Genomic DNA, 16,902 nt, shown 5'->3' with positions numbered 1-16,902 from the left:
CCACCATCTCCATAAGAAGACATTGCCCTAGATAAATTCCTTGTCTTAAAAAAAAAAGAAAGAAAGAGAGATACATGAAACAGAGCTACCCATCTGGATCGAGGACTTAAAACTTAAAGCAAAGCCACTCAGCAGAGCCAGCCTCAATCGGCCTACCCACAGACAACCTGCTGATGCAAATGAGCTAGCCCAGTAAAGATCAATAGAGATGCTCTAAGGAACCTCAGACATGAGTGAAATGAATGCTTAGTGTTTATGCCATTGAAGTTTGGTGATTGTTACAGAGCAATAGCTAATTGACACATCCTCTGTAATTCGATGAAGAAATTCGGTCCTGCCATATCCACTGAATAAACAAGCAAACCGAGATAACACAATGTAATGGTTAATACAAGAGGCTTAGGACTTATCCAGACCCATGTTTGAGTGATCTCAGCCAAGTTATTTAGCCTCCGTGAGCCTCAGTTTTACAGTCTGGGAAGGATATCAGCACGATGTCATAAAACTGTTAGGAATGTTAAACCAGATAATGCTAGGAAAGTGTTTAGTATAATGCTTATGTATGAATTAGTGTCAACAAATGATTTTGATTGTTGTCCACTAAAGAATGTAAAGTTCTTGAGGTCAGGGACTCTAATTTATCACTTCTAGAATCTTGGGCTGCAACAGTGCCTGGTACATAGGGAGTACTCAATATCTGTTGATCAGTCATTGCGTATTGTTATTGTCCCTCTACTTGATGCGATGAGTTGGAAACAGAGCTGAGTACTACTTCATTGTTCTCTAGACTTGGGGCTTCTCTTGCTGAATTACTTCTGCAATGATGATAACCTACCTGAATTTTCCCATCAGTGACAATTTGAAAATAAATAGGCATGTTATACCTGCACTTCATGATGGGAAAAGCCACCAGGCATACCCCAAATATCCCAATCCCACATCTTCATTCTTTCCAGCCACCTACACTTCACCACTGCCCACCTCCACCAGGGATGTAGTAGATGGTGATGAGATAATGTGATTGAGTGGCTAGCAAACATTTCGTGTATCCTTAGAGCTGTGGTTCTCAACATTTATTGGATTTCTATCACCTTCTTTGAAAATCTGATGGAATCTATGGAGCCTCTCCCCAGAAAAAAATAGATATACTCTCAAAGCTCACACATATCGTTCAGATTATTATGAATCTCTGCATCGGTCATTCATCCGTGTCTTATCTTTGTGACATTCTTGTAGCCAAAGCACAAAGGAGAAATATTCATCCAGCCTATTGTCTTTGTTTGTTTATTTGTTTGTTTTTTGTCTACATAAGCAAAACAGACCACTTCTCTGAGCTGGGAAAACGATGGTCTGAACTCGCGATAGCTGTTGTCGGTATATTTAGACACAGAGGCAGGAGATTGTCTCTGGCAGGAGCTGTTAGCTAGCCATCAGGATTGATGCTCCCTCTAGCACAGTATAAAGGTGTGGTTAGGAAGCCACTCCCTGGACAAAGACCACGTTTCCTAGAAAACCTCTTCCCAGTGGTGGTCATGTGACTAGTTCTTACCAACGAAAGATGGGCAGACATGATGTGTGTCACTTCTGAACCAGGTCTTTTAAGAAGCCTTCTCCTTATTGTAATTTCACTTCTGCCTACTGACAGCCACTGAGCTGGCAGACAGGTTAGCAGACTGGTTAAGGAGACGCAAAATCACAAGATGGAAGAAGTTTGAAATCTCGAATCACTATTTGAAGAAAAATCACCCACCCACCAGGGACGTTCACATCTGTTGTGTGAGAAAAATATAAACTTATGTTGTGTTAAACCACCCATACTCAGCCTTACCCCAAATCAAAGGTCCAAAAGTGGGATCCCCAGGCCAGCAGCATCAGCATCATCTGGGAATTTGTAAGAAATGCAGATTCTTGGGACCCATTCCAACGGGACTAAATCAGAAACTCTCAATGTGGGGTCTGGCAATCTGTGTTCTGAATGGCCCTCCAAGTGATTCTGGGAACTACCACTGTAGATAATACAGTGGTTAAGAGTGAGGTTTAGAGTCTGGTCTCCAGGTTCAGATCCCGGCCCTTGCACTTACAAGCTATGTGACCTCGGGCATGCTACTTAACTTTCTGATATCTTGATAGGTTAACAGATGTAGATGCCAAGGGCGCATGGCAATAGTACCTAACTCACGGGCTCCGACGTGAGCATTAAAGGGGATCATCCATGTGGAGGGCTTAGGACAGCATCAGGCGCACAGTTGAGTGCTCAGAAAACCTTAACTACATGGAATATTTATCAAACTGAAAGCCAAATCTCAGTCTCAAAGTTTGCATAGTGAGCTTTTTTCCCCCTTCTGCTTAATGCTATTCCCTGATGCGTACTAGTGTGTGCACATGTGCTATCACAGGCACGGATCCCATCAGCTAGGCATCATGAGAGGTCTAGACCTGCAAATGAGAGCAAGATGACTGAATGCTTGCCCAGTGATGGCCACTGACCTGGCAGACAGTGTGGCCAGAACACCAAGGAAACTGAACAAGAAGACGGCTAAACTGGGCTCTAAAGGAATGGGACCAAGAAGGGTTCCTATGTCAGGTAAACTCTGGCTAATCTTTTTTCACCCTTGCAGGAAGATGCCCTCGCTTTCCCAACAGCCGCCCTGTGTGAGGACTAATCTTTGAATCTATGTTCTCTAAGCTGCTCCAAAATACGAAGCTCGGTGATTAAACCAAAGGCTGCAGAAAGAGCTCTGATGCCAGGTGTAAGCATATTTTTAAAAGGAGATGGCATACTTTCAAAACTAGCCCCTGGGGGCAGCCAATTAAACTTCTCTATGAACAATGCATGGACAAATGGAGGGCTGGATGCCTTCGCTTTGATTCTTGCTCAACTCTTGGCCGTGGGTTGGATGATTTTGTTTCCTTGACCAAATGGTACCCATCACCCCGTTATGAGGACTTGCACCTGCTCTTCGAGGAACCAAAGCTGCCAGCTCCGCTCACTTCTTTTGAATGCTCCTGATCAGCTTTAATTCTTAAAGCCCTGGATTTTGTCAGCTTAACTTCCCCACCATTTGGTGGGCAAAGGGGAGTGTGCTCCCAGTGGCCTGCCAACTTCACCATCACAGCTGCAGCTCTCCACTGAGAGTTCCTTCTGCTGAGGAAATGTGAGGAATTTTACAAAATAGTCACCCTAACCTCACAGAGTCTGTGAACTCCAGTCCCTCCTGTTCTTTCACAGGAGATCAGATTTCTCTCTGACTCAATCTTTGTCAAGGCTCAAGGACAACAGACTGGCTTCTTAGACTCCTAGAGTCCCAAATGTATTTAGCAGGCAAAGAATGGACCAAAAAACAAAACTTCTGTGCCCATGGCAGACATCAACAATCAATCACAGAACACTTATTCCAGGCCAGGATCCATCCTCCAAATTTGCGAGAGCACTCAAGACAATCATCATTAATATATCTCAGTGGGCCACTTAGACACATTTGCCATCCTGATCTAGAGCAGCCTCTTTATATAAAATAAAAGGGCAGAGGGAAGAAAGACCTATCAATCTTCAAATACCACATGTGAGATATAGCTGAGATTAGAACTCAGGTGTGCTAATTCCCAGTTCTACACCCTTCCAAGACAAGAGTTCATCATTCCCCTTGCTGTCTCTGGAGGTCCACTCCACCTCTCCACACTAAAGACCTAAATAAATGAGCCTTAAAATGTTAAAACCATCACTTACTGGCCAGGCTAACTTTCATCCCCCACCAGCATGCAAGATAAATGATGTATTCGTCAGCTCTTGTCATAGTAATGCTGTATAACAAACCACTCCGCAATCCAGTGGCATATAGCGATAGCATTTATTCTTACATTTAGGGATCTGCATTTAACTGCGGTTAACTGTGGTTCAGCTGACGTAGGCTTGGCTTGGCTGCGTTCTACACATCTTTGCCACATGTGTTTATTCTAGAGTGCTGGATAAAAGTGCAATGACTACCTGAGTCATGCTTTTCTCATGATGGATTAAGAGAGCTCAAGAGTCAAGCCAAAACATGCAAGCATGTTTAAGAACTCTGTTTACATCATGTCCCCTAACACTGCCTTGACCAAAGGTTGTCATGTGACCAAGCCCAAGCTCAACAGCATGGGGAAAATATCCCACAGTGGGAGTGGAAAATATTTGCTGAACAATAAGGTACACTATATATACAAAAAAAAAAAAAATGGCTTTTAAAATTCTAAAGAAACCCTCCAGTGAGGGTTGGGATAAATAGAGGGCTTTTTTGACAGCCAGATTATGCTAGGCTCTTGCTAGGGAAAGTGGATAAGCTTCTGTGTTCCACACTTAATCCCTGAGAAAGTTAAATCATGTATTGTATTAATACTGGCTCACTGGTTCTGTTTCTGATGCCCCTGCTTTAAGGAAAGCCTGATATGGAAATGCTCATCCAATGAAAGACAGATCATGCATATTTTAATGGCCAGACAGTGAATTTCCTAAGAGAAGTCTTTGTGTCCAGTATTGCTTTACTCTTCCTGGTGCTTCTGAAAGAAAGTACTGAATATATATATGGTTAAGAATATGGACATTGGAGAAAGAGAAAGAGAGCCAGGTTCAAAGTTAAAACCATCACTTACTAGCCAGGTGACCTTGGACATTTGTACGATATTTCCAACCTTTGGTTTTCCTCTCTGATATGGGAATCATCATATCTATCTTGCAGGGTACATATTAGGTAAGATAATGTAAGCATTGTGCCTGGTCATTGTTAGGCCATCAGTGTATCCTAGCTTATATTTTTATCCAAAGATTCTCGTAAATTGCTAAATTCCCTTGGCACAGTAGCCAATAATGCTACTCATCAAATATTTCTAATTCTCTGTCTTCCGGGTAGTTGGAAGACTTGTACTCCTCCACTCATTTTGAAGTTAGGCATGGCCACATAACTTCCTTAGGCCAATAGCGTATGCACAGAAGGGACATGTGTCATTTTGAGGCAGAAACTTTAAGTGTCGTGATAAGCAATTCTCCCTGTTCATTTCCCAATGCTGTGATGACCTTGACAACACGTCAAGATAAGCTCTATATCAGCCTGAATCTCTGAAAGATTTCAAGGAGCAGAACCATCCCCCATCCCCACCCCCAAGCCCCAGACACATGCACTTTCACATGTAGCACGAGAAGGAAATAAACTCTAGTTATGCTGAGCTACTGAGATTTGGCAGGTAGTTACAGCAGTATGGCCGAGCCCACGGTGCCTCATACGCTTTGCATTATTGAATATAGTCTCCTTACAGAATATTATGGATCATTGTTTTCAAAAAATTTACACTGCATATAAATCAGTTATATTTGCTCATATGCCAGTATTTCCCCATATCTACAGGGTAGCCCAAGAATTCAAAAGACCAAAAAGAAAAAAAAAGTGCTCTAGGAGTCCAAGAACAAAGGTTCTGGCTTTAGTGTGGACTTACATTAGCTTCAAGACCCTGGACAAGTCATTGTCCCTACTGGCTCATCAGTATCCTATTAATACAAGGGATGTTGTGGTAAGTGATGGAAGAAGTTGCAAAGGGAGGGTATAAATAAATGACAGAAACTAAAGTTATAGAAGCTCAAGACTTAGAAGGGAATAATGGATACTGGAAGAGAAGGGGTAGAGCTGGCCACAGTGTTCTATTTTTAATTTGAAATACATTTAAATTTTAAAATGTGGAATGTTTCAGAGAGAAATCCAGATTTCTGATTTTGCTCAAAAAAAAAAAATCTGGAAGTTGCAGCAAAGTTGGGACAACCTTCCAATATGACTACCACAGATGCAGCTGAGCTGTGTCCCCTCGTTGGGGACTCATGTTGCCCTTGCTGTCCGGTTTACTAGAGTCTCACTGACTCCATGTTGTTTCCCAGACACCAAGATTTTTCTCACACTTGGCCAGATTCATTCATTTATATTCACCTTCGGTCACTGAAGATATTTGAATTGGGGCCCCTGGACCAAAGAGTAGAGTGCAGTGTGTGAATCCATGGCATTTTTCTTCGGTGCCTCAGTTTCCCAAGTGACTTCAGAATCTCTTCCACCAACTCTCCCTGACTTCAAGCCAATGGATCCTACCCCTAAGGGGACTCAAATCCATTTGAAATTCTAATGACAGCTATGAACCCTCTGGCCAGAAAAATGCCTATATGAACACAACACACACACACACACACACACACACACACACACACACACACACACACACACACACACACACATCTCATTGTGCTTTGTCTGCAAATCTAAATTAGCTTAAGAAGTGCAATTTGTCTGCCCTGCAGTCTATGGTAGACCCCAAGTTCTCCATCAGATTCCTCCCACCACAGCCTTGCCTAGACAACTCTGAGACTGCTTCAGAACTCCAGAAAAGCACCCTTTCCAATGAATTTCTTATAGTCAGAGGTCACCGTCTGGTTCCAGTTCCCTCCTCATGTTCCATTCATGCTTTCAAAGAACAGAGAGAAAAACAAGCAAGCCACAGCCAAGTGACCCACGCTGAGAAAAGTGCAGGGGCCAGCAGGGCCCTGACCTTCCTGTGTAGGTAACAAATTGGAAGCCGTGTTTGCACCAGGCCCTGGAGGGAGGGAAGGAAGGGGGGAAGTGGGGAGGAGGGCAGTGTGAGATGGAATTGGGTTACAGGGGTCAGCAGCCTTGGCGTTAGGCATCCACACAGCCCTTCCATCCACCCTTCCCAGGAAATAGCCACCGCTACAGGGCATGCAGAGGGTAGCAGCTGGAGGTCAGCAGAGGCCAAAGCATGCACACACAAGTGTGTATCCATGCGATTGTGTATGTGTGTGTCCGTATGCAGCACAGGCACGGGAGTCCTTGAGTAGAATTCTTTTAAGAGACCTCCAAGGACCCTCTGGCCCAATGCCCAGTTCTTAGACACGTCAGGTGTTAATTCCCTCTTCTTTCTCCAGCATTATCAGAAAGGAGTGTATTTTGGCCTGTAGATACATAATTTCTGAAGTTCAACTCCCTGGGTTCAAATCCCACCTCTCCTACTTAATAAGCTGCATGACTTTGGAAGGTAACTTAAACTGTAGGTGCCTCAGTTTCTACTTCATGATCTTGATGACTTCCTTATGGATTTCTGAGAACTAAGTAAACTAATGTACATAAAACGCTTAGAAAAATAAGGGCAAGTAGATGATTATTCATTCAATGAACACACACAGAGTACTCTGTACATGATGCATTAATTTTCTTGAATATCTGCAATGTGCAAAGCCATGCTTATTTTATATAAATTATATCATTTAATTCTCCTAGAAAGACAAGTGCCTTTTATCCCCATTTTATAGATGAGGAAACTGAGGTTCAAAGGGTTGGTCACTTGCCCAGGGTTACCCCACTAATGAATGATGGCATTAGTTTTATCTGCTTCACTCTAAAGTCTCAGCCCCTAACCAGTTCACCACAGCCTTTAACTTGCCATTGGATTCCAAACACCCAAGCCGGTATTCGCCATATCGATGAATGAATAAGTGAGTGAATGAATGGACGAATGAATGGACGAATGGGTGGCTCTACCATTCTCCTTTCATTTACCCTTTCCACTTTCACCTCTTGTCCAGACATAGCCCAGGGAAGGCCACACACTTCTTCCGTGCACATGCACACATCTCTTTTCAACTTCCTGCTCCTCCACCCGAACCCATGGGTCTCCATCTTCCCCAGGCAACTGCCCTCTCCTACAGATTTCAATTCCCATGCAAGGCCCCAAATATTTCTCTGGTGCTGGAGGAAACTCATTCTTTCTGGTTTAATTCGCCCCGTCTGGCCTTAATTGCTTTGCCCTGATGTGCAGAGAGACCTCCCGTGGCGACAGCCCTGAGGATGGGCTGGGGGGCAGGGGCTGGGGAGGAAGTCCAGGCGAGCTGTTGAGTGGGGAGTGGATTAGTCAGAGGCCAATGGGGCAACGGAAGTCAGGGTTCTCAGAACGGGCGGCTCCAGACCCGCCCTTGGTTGTGACGTTTACGATTGAACTTGGGCAGGAGCATGTGTCTGGGGGCTGCGCCGGCCTCCCTCGTCCCTACCCTGAGTGTTTGGTCCTGCAGCTCATTAAGCAGTGACACTTAACACATCATCAAACTGCTTTACAGGCACAGCCCACACAGCTCCTGGCCCCTGGAGTCCCCAGGTAGTGGGGGACGGTGACCTCCCAGAGACTGGTGCTGGGACACTGTGGACACACAAGGCGATCAAAGCTCTCATAGGAAAACCAGAGCAAGGACTGGATTAGGGCGCCAGGACCCCTGACCTTTCACCCCCAGGACTGATAAAGACTAAGGTGCACGGAGAACAGGGGATCCAGGGCTGGTGTCATGGGACCAACATGGCCTCTCCTGTCATGTGAACAAGGCTCAAATCCCGGACTTGCCACATTCCTGAGGCTGAGTTGAACATTTCAAACACTTTTTAATTTCTCTGACCCTCCTTTCCCTCAGTGAGGCTAATAATGCCGACCTCAGAGGGCTGTTGCCAGAAGTATTGGGAGAAGACATATAAAGTGCTTAATAAAGGGCAGGCAATAAACAGTGCTTATTTGAGTTACCCACCCTCCGAGGAGCAAAGAGCTCAATCAGATCAGGCTGAATTATTATTAGCTTCCTCTACCCAGATTTTCTTTCAATATTACCAAAAATCAAAATAAGAAAAGCAACAGAGATAAGAGTAGCCCCAATTAACAAGTGTCCACTATGAGCCAGGTGCTATATATATATATATATATATATATATATATATATATATATATATATATATATATATATATATCATTATGTTTTCATAACCCTGAGGCATTTACAATAATTATTTCCATTTTACAGAAGTGGAAACTGAGGCTCAGAAGGGATAAGTCATCTCGTGGTGGTTGAGCTGGGATTTGAACCCAGATCTGGAGACTCCTTGTTCCTTCCAACAGTGGGTAGGTCTTAGAGGGGTGGGGTAAGGGCATCAGAGGACCTCTGGTCCACGTCCCCTGCTCTGGGCTCTCAGAGGGGTCCACTGAAGAGTTCCCTGATTTCCAGCCATCCTTCCAGAGCCTCAAATATTTCCTAAATCTCCTTGAAATAGTCCTGGCCAAAAAGGGCCTGCTTTCACGGTTGATGTGTAGTAATGAGGCAGGGTTAATACCTCATTAGGTCACGGTGCCATTTTGCATTTCATGGATATTCAATAACACAAGCAACAACAAACATATGAATTCCTGAGCTTGGCTTTCTGTGGGGTTGGGGAGCACAAGATAAGGGCTCCCTGGACACAGGCACGGGAGAAAAGCCAATGCCTGGTTCTCATGACGCGTGGACAAGATGGCCCGGCAGCTGGGAGCCGTGGCCCCATCCTTCCTCCCACCTTTGAGGCCCTTTTTAGTGTGCAACTCAGCTTAGGAGACGGGAGTTTAAAAATTTCCTTGGCCTTCCCGAAAGGTGAGTGCATTTCGTATGGATACTGTATCTGTCTGCTAAGGCTGCCATAGCAAAGCGCCACAGACTGAGTGGCTAAAACAACAGAAATGGGCTGCAGGCTGGAAGCCCCAGATCGAGGTGTCAGCAGGGTTGATTCTCTCTGATAATTGTGAGGGAGAATCTGCTCCATGCCTTTCTCCTAGCTTCTGGTGCTCTGCTGGCCATCTTCGGTGTTCTTTAATTTGCTATTGGATTCCAAACACTTAAACTAATATTCAATATATCAATGAATGAATGAATAAATGAATGGATGGATGGATGAATAGATAGATGAATGGAGATAGATGGAGATGATAGATGAGTAGATGAGTAAGGTGGCCGAATGGATAGATAGATGAATGGATAATGAATGAATGAATAGATGAAGTAGATGGGCAGATAGATGAATGGAGTAGGTAGGTAAGAGTAGATAGGTAGATGGTAGGTAGGTAGATAGATAGATAGATAGATGAATGAATATGGTAGATGAATGATGATTAGATGAAGCTTGAATGGAGAATGGAATGAATGGAAGTAGGTAAATGTTCATTAGATAGGTGAAGTGGTGAATGAATGAATGGTAGCTGCCAGAGTAGATGATCATTGAATGAGTAGATAGGTAGGTGAATGGTGAATGGAATTGCCTTGATGAATGGTGAATGAATGATAGATGAATGGATAGATGAGATGTGAAGTAGATGGGCAGATAGATAGATGGTGAAGTAAGATGAATGGATAGATGAGTTAGTAGTTAAGATGAGAATGAATGAATGGTAGATGAATGAATAGATGAATGAATAGATGAATGAATGGATAGATACAGATAGATGGAATGAATGGAGTAGATGAATGAATAATGATGAATGGTGGAGTAGATGGGTGGGTGGTTCTACCATTCTCCTTTCATTACTCTTTCCACTTTAACCCCTTGTCCAGAGATAGCCTGGGAAGGCCACACACTTCTTCCATGCACATGCACACATCTCTTTTCTCCTTCCTGCTCCTCCATCCTTGCTGCAGCATCACCCTGATCTCTGCTTCATTTTCACATGGTGTCCTCCCTGTGTGTGGTGATGTCTAAATTTCCCCTTTTTATATGGACATCAGGTATATTGGATTAGGACCCATGCTAATGACCTCATTTTAACTTGATTACAGCTACAAAGACACTACCTCCCCCAAAAGGCCACATTCAGAGGTACTAGGGGTTATGACTCCAATATGTGAGTTCGGGGGGTGGGGTGGTTACAGTTCCACCCGTAACAGACACATATGGCAGTGAGACAGGATCCCCCATGGGAACCTGAGAAGTGGAAGGATAACAACAGACAGTGACAGTCACCTGATCAATTATCCATTTTGCTCTTTTTCTTGCTACCAGAATCCTGATTTTGTTCAGAGTGACAATTCATTCACTCGATATTTAACAAGCGCCTCCTATGTCAAAGATAAACCACCGAAGGAGAAATAAATTCTCTTGGCCCTCATGGGGGAAGGGGTGGTGGTGGTGGGAAGAGACAGACAATAAGCAATTGTTGAGTAGATTTATAGAAAATTAGAAGATATGTAGTGGTTTTAGAAGGAAAAAGTCAAGCTGGCTTGAATAGCCTCCCCCAAATTCACATCCCCTCGGAATCTCAGAAGGCGATGTTATTGGAAAGAGCATCTCTACAGATGGAACTAAGCTAAGATGAGGTCATATCAGATTAGGGTGGGCCCTAATCTGATGACTGGTGTCCTTGTAAGAAGAGGGAGATTCCACCAGACGCTAGGAGAGAGGCATGGAACAGGTCCTCTCTCACAGCCATCAGAAGGAAGCATCTCTACCAACACCTTGATTCTGGGCTTCGGACCTCCAGCACGTTGAGACAGTAAAGTTCTGCTGTTTTAAGCCACTGAGTTTGTGGTACTTTGTTACAACCGCCACAGGAAGTTAATGAACACTGGTGAGGAATGGAAGAGGTGTTATGAGATGGTCCCATTGAGAAGATAATATTTAAACACCTGAAGGAGGTGAGGTGAGCGTGCAGGTATCAGGGGAGAGCCTTCTCTGCAGAGGGAACAGCCAGTGCAAAGAGGCTGGAGTGGGACCCAGGAGAGAAATATGGAGCGAAGTCAGAAGTGCCACAGGACCCAGATGTTGTAGGATATGCAGGCTACCATAAAGATTTTAGCTTTTTACACTAAGTGACATGGAGCGATGTGGTTTGATATTTCGGACGAGTGAGATGATATGATTATGCCCCAAGCCGGATGGACCATGATTAAACTAAAACCAAACATGACAAGCTTCTCGTCCACTTTCAATCTTTGTTGAAGCTAGCAGAGGCTAAAAGATGGCCAAGTAAAGACAAATAAGACATAAACATAAGTCTGCTGAGGGAGGTGGTCTCTGGGAAAACATTCACTTTCCTGATAATAAGGGATAGACACAGTTGATACCGCCTTTTTTCCACCCTCATCTTTTCCTCCAACTGGGCATATGTCTGGTGCTTCAGCATCCATCTTGTGACATGAGGCAACAAGCATTGGCCTAAAAAGACAAACCCATGAAACAAAGAAAGATAAACAGAGCCTTGCCTACAACAGCATCACCAAGCAGCTGAATCAACAGAAACAAAAAGCTACCCACTGACTTCCCGTGATGTAAGAAAAATATGTGTTTAAGCCACATGCAAGGGTCTCTTTTACTTGCAACTGAACACTTTCTTAATGAACAGAGTTGAAAATCAGACCTCAGAGAGAGAGCAACCAGAAGACCATTAAAAAGCCAGAGGTCGATCTTTCCTTTAAAGCTGAAATTCTGTGGGAAGACAAAGTTGAACAATGTGTGGGGAAAGGCTCTAACGGCTAGAAATTATTAAGCAGGTATAATGAATCGACATGAAGGATCTCTCAGACTTGAAAGGGAGTTAAGAGGAAGCTGTGCGTAGGAACGAGGGGTAGCCATTACTCCTTTTCTCTGATAAATGTGACTAAGCCCTGTGACAAACGAAGAGTCAATAGGGAAATGAAATTAGGTATTGAGATTCGACTTTCCTTTTGGATAGCTGCTGGAAAAGGCAAAGATGCCTATATTGCGTCTTTTCAAACACTGGATTACTTAAAACTGAACTGATTCATATTTTAGAGCCCCAGTAAGTGGTTCCATTGTTTTGGGTTTTAGACTACTAGGTCACTCTGATGAAACCTGTGGACTGGACATGTCAAGTCAATTCAGGGAGACATACGCATAGAAATGTCACGTGATTTCAGAGGGTCTGTGGGCTTCTGAAACATGAAGTCTACATCCACCAACCAAACCCTTGGTAGGATGTCCTGAGATCAGAGAGAGCAAAGTGGGGGATATGGTGGGCTGGGTGTGGTTTGGCAAATTAAAAGGTAAGTTTAGTTTGGGTCATTAAGTTGAAAGTATAGCATTAATGTGTTGCTATGTTACCAATCCACGTCCAAATTTCTAGCTTGGAAGGGAATTTGGGACTTTAAATTCAAAATCCTTCTTTCTTCCTTTGTCTCTCCCTTTTTTTTGGCATGCAAGAAATCTTTCTCCAAGATTTCTTGCATGCCAAATATATGCCAACCAGTGTGTTAGGTGCTGGAGATATAAAAAGTTAAAAGGAAAAGCAGGTGTATAACTCACAGGCTAATGTGAAAGTCGAAGGTGGAAAGGATGGGAGAAACCCTGCAATAGAAAATGTTAGGTAATATTATCAGAGAGCTGACCTGAGACAATGAGTCTAGTGAGGTGAATGTGCATTAGACGCTGATTTGGTGACTATTCTGTATCAAAAAATATAGGGAAAATATAATTAATGCTGCAAAACAGAAGTGAGGGGGATATTGGTTTTCCTGTTTCTACCAAAAGCTCTATTTTCAGTCTGATTCTGGCCAAACTAAGACCATGTTTGAATTAAGAGAGGATATGTGATCCAAGGCTGGCCAATCAGAACATCAGGTTCTTCCAAGACCAGTGATTGGTTCAGGAATGGTCATGTGACCCATGTCAGCCCAATCAGAGCAGGTGAGGTTGAATTCAGGCACTTTTGTTTGAGTTTTTGGCAAAACAGACTCTCTTTTTTTTCTGAATAAAAATGAGAGACTATGGGGCTGGAGCTACTGGAGGATCTTGTCATCATGAGGAGATCTGATGTCAGAGAACAGAGAAACCAGAGGAAGGCAAAGTGAAATGAGTGGAGGATCTTGTGGAAAACTGGCATCAACCAACTCAGTAACCACAGCTAGCCCCTGGCTTTTCAGTTATTCGAACATATATATGTAGGTATATGAATATTAACACAATTTTAATTGGATTTGCTCTCACTTGTTGTCAAAACAGTCCTGATGGAGTAGCTTCAAGAGGTCAATGTTGAAGGCCATCCACCTAAACGGGAAAACTAAGCACGGGCATGGAGGAGTTTCTCTCAGGAAAAAGCATATACAGAAAGAAGAACCGACCGAGTCAACGGATAACACTTGAAATGATGCTTGCACACATGTGCCATGAAGATAAAGAGGATTCCTTGAGGGGGATAGAATGGCATCACTTAGAACCAAATGTTTCTAGTTGTGCAGGTGAAGACTCAGGGAGCATAGGTAGATTAAATTATTAAATATCTTACAATTAACAAACCAAGCGAAGCCAATAAGAATAATGGAAATTATTCTATGGAAATTGTTTGAATGGGGAGGGGGCGGTGTTCGTTCTCACTGGAGTTGCTGAATTGGATAAAAACTTATAGTTACTGGCAGTCAACACCCCATCACATGGGCGGCCCTGCATAAGAACAGAGCTAAGGTTGAGCAAAGAAAAACCAATAATGAAGTGTTACAGACCAAGTGCTAATAACACGCCTTTAACATACCTGAAGCTAGTCCAAACTTGAACTCTTAATCGGTTAAGTCAATTAATACTTACTCTCCTTGGCAGATGCTGTGGATGGTGCATCCAGAATTTCTGGGCAGTCACCTCTACATGTTGACAGTTCTTTACAGAAACAGCTGTGACTCTCTACCTAAAGGTCGCTCCCCAACCCCTTGACCACAGGAGTACATTCAGGATCATGGAAAAAAATGCCAGGAATGCCAAAGTTAAATCCCCAGCAGTCGAACTCTCTGACATTGAATGAACAAGTTCCCCCAGGTCCCTTATCTCCTCAAATGTAATAACTCAAGAAAGATGTCCTACGACATCACCCAGAGTTCCCACCTAGAGTTTGGAGCAAACGGGGTAATCTCCATTTGCCCACACTATAATCAGCTTGATAGTGAACATCCTACACTGTCTTCCTTCTCTTCCCTGCCTCATTTTCCACTACCTAATATTATCTGGCCATCTCCCAGATAAACTATTTGTATTCATCTCCTTGTCTCAAGATCTGCTTCGGGGGAGAGTCCAAAATAAGGCTCACATCTCATTTTTTTTTCAGTCTTAGGCCAGTGTGAACCATGTTTCTGCATCTCACACCCAACAGAGCCCTGATGAATCAACCAGGTTACAAAGGAAATATCCCCAGCATCTGAAGCCACCAAAAGCATGTTCCACTGTTAAGGACCTCAATATCCTCATCTTAAACAGAAACTTCTCCATTTGCAGGAGAGGCAGAGTGGGCGACTTTTGTCCGCAATACTCAGTTAGCGGAGTGCCACACTCTTCCCCAATGAAGAGGGGCTGGGGCGTTAATGGAGAAAGGGGGGTGTCTGGGTCTCTCCAATGAGTGTCGCTTGATCCTGTGGAGTGCAGAAGTCTTGGATCTTGTGAAAGGTGCCATTTTCTTTTCTCATAAATGTTGCAGGTTCCCTGCTCCATATATTGCTGTTAATAAATTATACCCCACCCCTCTTTTAAGGCCCTTTTGTTATAACTCCGGCTCCCAGTTCCATTAACTCTCCATTACTTGAACACTTCATTATGACATTTTTTTGCAAACTGAGAGCATGGCTCCTGACACCCTCAGCCAGGCAGAAGGCAGAGATCAAAATTGCCCATTAAGTTCCTGTGGCCAATGTAATTTTTTTTTTCCCAGCGTCTATTTTCTGCTGCTTTTAAAATAATGGACTCAAATGTTTCCCTTCTCTAGCAAACACCCCAAGAATGCACCAAGGACAGAGCCCGAGACAGAGGATAGAGTGCCCTGCAACGCAACTGTTTCTTCACATCTTTAATTTTCTGACACCACAGACGAAAGCTTAACCCTCCTCAAAGCAAGGCCACTCTTTGGGGGCACTGGCTGAAATGTGCAATCCAGGCCATTGTGGGTAATACTTTAAAGCTCCAAGTGTTTGTCTGAAACGTGTGATTACAAGATGTCAAAGAGGAGAATCGTTCCCAAGCCTTGGAAGGTTGGGAACGATAACCCCTCAAGTGTCTCCCAGGGCCTGGGTTGTCCATAGCTTTGCTTCCAAGATGTCATCTACTAGTTCTTGTTTCTAATGAGTTACTCAGGGAACATACACCAAACCACAGGGAACAAAGCAACTTGCAAAATATAGAAGAAAAGACAACACAGGGATGTGACGTATGCACATGCTTCATACATAAAACACATATAAACATAGATGTGCACTTATGTAGCTGGTAGACATAGCTCTGTGCTTCACACACATTACCTCATTTAATCTTCCCAGTGACCTTACGAAGTAAGAATTAATGTTATACCCATTTTTCAGAAGAAGAAATCAACTCATAGAGAGGATCATTTACTCATCTAAGACCACACAGATGTTGAAGAGGGGGGTTGTGGCTTTCATCTGTCTTCACAAGATAACATGCTTACAAACATACTGCTCTGCTGTTTCTTAAGTTTTCACTTAAATGGAACTGAAACACACATGTACTCCATTCATTGTGCATTTACACAAGTATACACCTATGAGCTCCCTGCCAACACATGATATCAGACACACTTTGACTTCAGCCCAGCTGCAACGTTCTCAACCAAAACAGCATAAAAATAAGTCCTTTTATTTGGGCAATGCCTTGCCATTTACAAAGCACTTTCATATACATTAACTCATCAGCACTGAATTCGCTGACAGGGCCAGGACGAGAAATGGACAAGGGAAGCGTAATACATCATTGACCGAAATAATAATTTGGCCCTTTGGCTAGAGGTTTCCATCCAAGGATAAATTACATCTTGCAGCCACATACAGGCAAGATCAATAGTCATATAATCTTCATACTGGAAGGGATCTCAGAAATGACTGTCTCAGTCTGCTTAGGCTGCCATAACAAAATACCATAGATAGGAGGCTTAAACTACAGACATTTATTTCTCGCAGTTCTGGAGGATGGAGGTCTGCAATCAGGAGGCCAGCAAGGTCTATATCTGCAGAGGGCCCTCTTCCTGGCTTCCCGTTGCAGACGGCAACATTCTCGCTGTGTCCTCACATGGCACAGACAGTGGGAGAGGAGGGGAGTCCAG

The sequence above is a fragment of the Pteropus medius genome, unplaced genomic scaffold, assembly GCF_902729225.1.
Source record: "Pteropus medius unplaced genomic scaffold, Ma_sr-lr_union100, whole genome shotgun sequence".
Lineage (NCBI taxonomy): Eukaryota > Metazoa > Chordata > Mammalia > Chiroptera > Pteropodidae > Pteropus > Pteropus medius.
The sequence above is the reverse complement of the archived record's forward strand: the minus strand, read 5'-3'. Positions refer to the sequence as shown.